The following is a 5,015-nucleotide window of genomic DNA, read 5'->3' on the forward strand; positions in this document are numbered from 1 at the left end:
GTGCATGCTATTTTATTGACATTTCCGTTATGCTATTACCTTTTTTGTTCTGTTTTAGAAAATTTAAAAAAATAAGTTAAAATTTTGAGCCAACACTGACACTTTAATTGTTGCTAAACGTTAAATTTTGTTATTAGGATTGCAGTTCTTTTATCTGTTTTTTGTTCTTTATTCAATAAGTATTTGATTTAAGTTAGATATGATTATAATTTGATATTTTATTACGAGATATATGTCTTTATATATAAATATATATGAACCTTTTTAGATATTTTCATGTTATTTTTAAATTTTTTGTTCACACAATTCAAGTTATATATGTTTATAGTTTGCATATGTGTTTATATTATGTTCAAAATTAAAAAGTTTTTGATAAATATATGTATGTGGTAATATGTGTTATATAATTGTTTTATAAATGAATTTTTAAAATAGTATAAAATGTATCTATTGTGTATATAAATATTATAAAAAGTGTTTATATATGTTATACAAATTTAAATAAATATATTGTGTTTTATAGTTAGTATATATGTTTATATTATGTTGTTTCCATGACATAGAAACAACATAATATAAACATATATACTAACTATAAAACACAATATATTTATTTAAATTTATATAACATATATAAACACTTCTTATAATATTTATGGACCATGTTTTCAAAGTGTGTGACTTGGCAAACGTGTTGAGCAAGATTTTGCATAAAGTTGTTATTTATGTTACTAATGTTGTTACATTTGGCTTACCTTTATGTTGGTGTCTATTGTTAAAAATTATAAGTGGTTTTATTATTGAAAGTCACTGCTTTTAATCATTCACTAAAAGCCATTCAAGAAAAGTCATTTTGCCGCATATACATTTTGTTTATATATTAATTTGAATTTTTAGAACCATGACGTACCAACATGAATTGTTTTCTAAAAGCTAACATGAAATAACAGTACTTAACAACTACTACTCTCTTATCATGACATCTTATCTCTATCTGTTATATTGATTTGTGATTCATATATGATGTTTTTCTTTGTATTTACTTATCCAATACATTTTTTTATTTCAGATTTATCATATGATGGATTTATGCAATATAAAAGAACGAATATATTTATATTTTTATGAATTTTCTAAAAATATCTGCTAATAATTAGTCCAGTCAACGTTCAAACTTCAATTTTGCATATGTCATCTTTAAGTAGTTTCTAGGCTTTTCTAAATGTGTTTCTTATTCACATGGTTTTACAAGCAAGGTATGCAAGCAAATTTGAGCTGAAAGTTTTTTTTTAGCCTTTAAGGAGAATTGGCGTTACACTTTTTTAAATTTAATTTGTTTAAATATAGTAGTTTTAACAAATAAATGTTTGTTTGTTCTTTGTTTTTTTACTTATTTGTTTTCAGATTCTTAAGAACTTGCTTATCTAAGTTTTTTTTTTCTTTTTAGTGCAATTGGAAAGAGCTGAAAGTTATTTTTTAAAGCAATTGAAAAGAACTGAAGTGTTTTTTAGTTACTTCACACGGTATAACTGATACTGATTTGAGTAAGTTTACTATTTTGTTTTATTTTATATTGGATTTATTTGATATTTGATATATGTTATATTTGATATATATTTTATGTGTTTAACATGGAAAACTGACTGTAATTTGTTGACACAAAAGTTTATAAACATAAATCTGCCTATATTTCAGTATATTTTATATTTCTCTGTATCTTTATAAATATTCTTTTTTAGAAAAAATAACAGACTAGAAAAAATAAATAAATTTCTTTGAAAGTAGTTGAATAAAATGATGATGTATTTCCATATTTCATTGTGTAAAGTGTAATACCACTTTTTAAAGGTATGTGAATAGATATATAGGGGAACATGGGGCAAGATGACGACTGTTTTGAAAAACGCCTGTATCTTAGTCTGTCTAAAAAATAAAATTTACCTTTAGCTGGTGATGTAGCGATGTAATAAATCAAGTCAAACGAGGATAATAAGTTTTTTTCTCAATGTCAGAAAAACTTTTTTAATACTTAGCTTTCGTCACAAAAATAATATTTAAAAAGAAACCATTGATAAATCTAGTAAAATTAATCTACTTCCCTTTCAGCTAAAGTCAACTGTTATATTTAGTTTTGCTTAAGAGATAACTGTAGGTTGTCATCTTGCCCCATTCGTCATTTTACCCCATGTTCCCCTATATATATATATATATATATATATATATATATATATATATATATATATATATATATATATATATATATATATATATATATATATATATATATATATGTTTAAATAATTAATTTAGAGTAAAATATACTGATTGGCATTGCTTCATTTTTTTATACAAGATTGTGCATTTATTATTTTTATGCATTAAGGTAAAAATAATTTTGTGCATTGTAGTCAAGATTCTTTTTTAATTAAAAATAATTGATGTAAATAAATGTTGTTTAATATTTTTGATAAACGACTAATGTATGTAAACATATAAAAAGATATGGATTTCAATAAATCTTGAGTTTAAATAAAGTCTTTGATTAGAAAAGATCACAATTTGTAAGATTCTTTTGCGTTCATTTATTCAGTTGCAACAATAGTAAGATTACTGGTAATATGTTTAATGACATTAGTTAAATTGAAATAGATAGTATTAGGCTCGACAAAGTTATTAATGTAAATGCTTATAGGCAACTTGAAAATAGTAGTCAAATGAAAAAAATAGATCATTTCTAAGAAATATTTTACGATTTGCTTGCTATTTTATGGTATAATTGTTTAAATTGTTTAACTATAATTGTCCCTCGATTGTTCAAATATTGTAATAAATAAAATCTTTTCAGTCCAAGTATTTAAGTTAATAAAATATTTTATTAAGTTGTGGTGTTATTTGCCAGTGTTACTACATTGTGTTGTCTAGCCTTTTTATAATCTTTTTTAATTATTCTGTAGTCACGGAATATATATTTTCTGTTATTATTATCCTAATTCTACTAACAATACAATGCAAATAGTACTTTTGTAATTAAAAATTGTAATTTTTTTTAAAATTTTTTTTTTTAGGTGTTTTCAGGCTTTCCGTTTCTGGTACCTGTGTTGTGACAGATTTTAAAAAGAACTCAACTGATGTTAATGCGGTCTTCGTCGTTAACTATAAGCAATGACGTTACTGAAAGGGAGTCAAAGTTAAAATATTTATAAATAAATTTGTATTTAATTTTTTAGATAATATATCAAGTTATTAATGTGTTTTTATTGTTATTAATGATTTAATAACTCATAACCCGTATTATGGGTTGGTTACTGCTAGTCATTATCATTATGTTATGAATTCATATTAGTTAATAAAATTGTATTGAATATTCTCTGGTTATCGTGTTTTATACGTGTTTAAATGCGAGTATGATACTCAGTAGGCGTCGTATTGTATACCTGTCTACGCATCTGATGTCGTATTGTATACTGTCTGTATACGCATCTGATGTCTATTTTTAATGCGCGTTTGACACGATAAAATGGCTAACAAATATTCGTAAATAATGCGTATTCTGGAAAGTTTTACATGCGCATGTAATACCAGGAAAATATCGTATTGAATATTCTCTGGTTATCGTGTTTTATACGTGTTTACAAGAGTTTCAAATGCGAGTTTGATACTCAGAAGGCGTCGTATTGTATACCTGTCTTTATACGCATCTAATGCGTATTTCTAATGCGTATTCGACACGATAAAATGGCTAACATACATACCACATCGATACGTATTTAAACGAGTTTCTAATGCGCATTTACAACTAAATTTGCCGACTGGGAACGGTCTTGTCACAGAGCACCGCGGAAGAGCATTTAGCCAGGAAGTTCACGCCTCCTTCCTTACCGGACGCGAAATATATCCAAGGCTCGTTTCGAACCTGGATCCCTTGCTTATAAAGCAAGCGCTCTAACAACTGCGCCACGGCTGCAAATTTAGTATTCAATGAGGAAAGGAAATAAGATAAAAAATTATTAATTTTTTAATATACTACATTTCCTAAGGTTAAAAAATATTTTAAAAAAATGCATTAAATTCATGGATATCGATGCAAATACTTAAGGTGGTAAGCTGGTAAAAAAACGTGAAAAATTAGGATTTTTTTTTAACTGTTTTGTATTCAAAATTTATCACAGATTTCAAAAATATATATTGTCATTGTATTTTTTTTATTTTTTGTTTAAAAAAGAAGGTTTTTTAGGGTATGGTTAAAATTTTGATTTAAAATTTTTTTAAATATTTTCTTCATCTATTGAAAAATATAATATTCGGTACTCCCATTACATTGGCAATGGCGATACTGAATCCTTTAAAAAAGTTACAGAATCAAAGCCATATGGTGAAGATTTGGAACCTATAAAATCTGAATGTGTTGGCCATGTTCAAAAGAGACTTGGCACACGGCTCCGCAAACTTCGTGTTAGCATGAAAGGTAAAACCTTATCAGATGGCAAAGGACTTAGCGGGAAGGGAAGATTAACTGATAATATTGTTAACAAAATGCAGAACTATTTTGGCATGGCTATTCGCCAAAACTCTCTTTCAAGTTGGAATGGTAACAAAAGTACTGCTTTGTAAATGATGAAAAAAGGAGTACTGGCAGTATTGTGGCACTGTACAGGTATTAAAGATCTTGGAGTTCGTCACCAGTTTTGTCCCCGCTACTAATGATAGTTGGTGTAACCTGCACTAATGATAGTTATACTCAAGTACTTAATGAGAAATCAGTCACTGAGCATTGAACTGTTTATCTAAAAAATTCAAAATTAAAAGAATCTTCGCCATTTTGAAACGGTTGACCAATTTTTAAAAATTTTGCTTTAGGCACTAGACAATTATATATTCTTTTACTGTAGCAAATTTCATACTGATACTAGTTATAGATCTCTTAATACCCATGTTTTGCTTTTTAGCTTATTTTTATAATTTTTGCTGACTCATCATAAAATAATTAATTTTTTAAAGATTTTTTTTTTTGTAAT

At 26.2% G+C, this 5,015-nt stretch overlaps 1 long non-coding RNA gene across 6 annotated transcripts; it reads left to right on the forward strand.

Moving 5' to 3' along the window:
* The first annotated feature begins 580 nt into the window (after window positions 1-580).
* LOC136084607 (uncharacterized) lies at window positions 581-3,243 on the forward strand. Of its 6 annotated transcripts, XR_010640681.1 has the most exons (5): window positions 581-1,256; window positions 1,448-1,544; window positions 1,740-1,848; window positions 2,311-2,383; window positions 3,066-3,243. It is a non-coding gene; the product is annotated as an uncharacterized LOC136084607 (long non-coding RNA). The 6 variants fall into 6 exon arrangements; XR_010640679.1 differs by having other exon boundaries at window positions 1,448-1,848; XR_010640683.1 differs by lacking the exon at window positions 2,311-2,383.
* Window positions 3,244-5,015: the final 1,772 nt, after the last annotated feature.

Source organism: Hydra vulgaris, chromosome 09 (assembly GCF_038396675.1).
Source record: "Hydra vulgaris chromosome 09, alternate assembly HydraT2T_AEP".
Lineage (NCBI taxonomy): Eukaryota > Metazoa > Cnidaria > Hydrozoa > Anthoathecata > Hydridae > Hydra > Hydra vulgaris.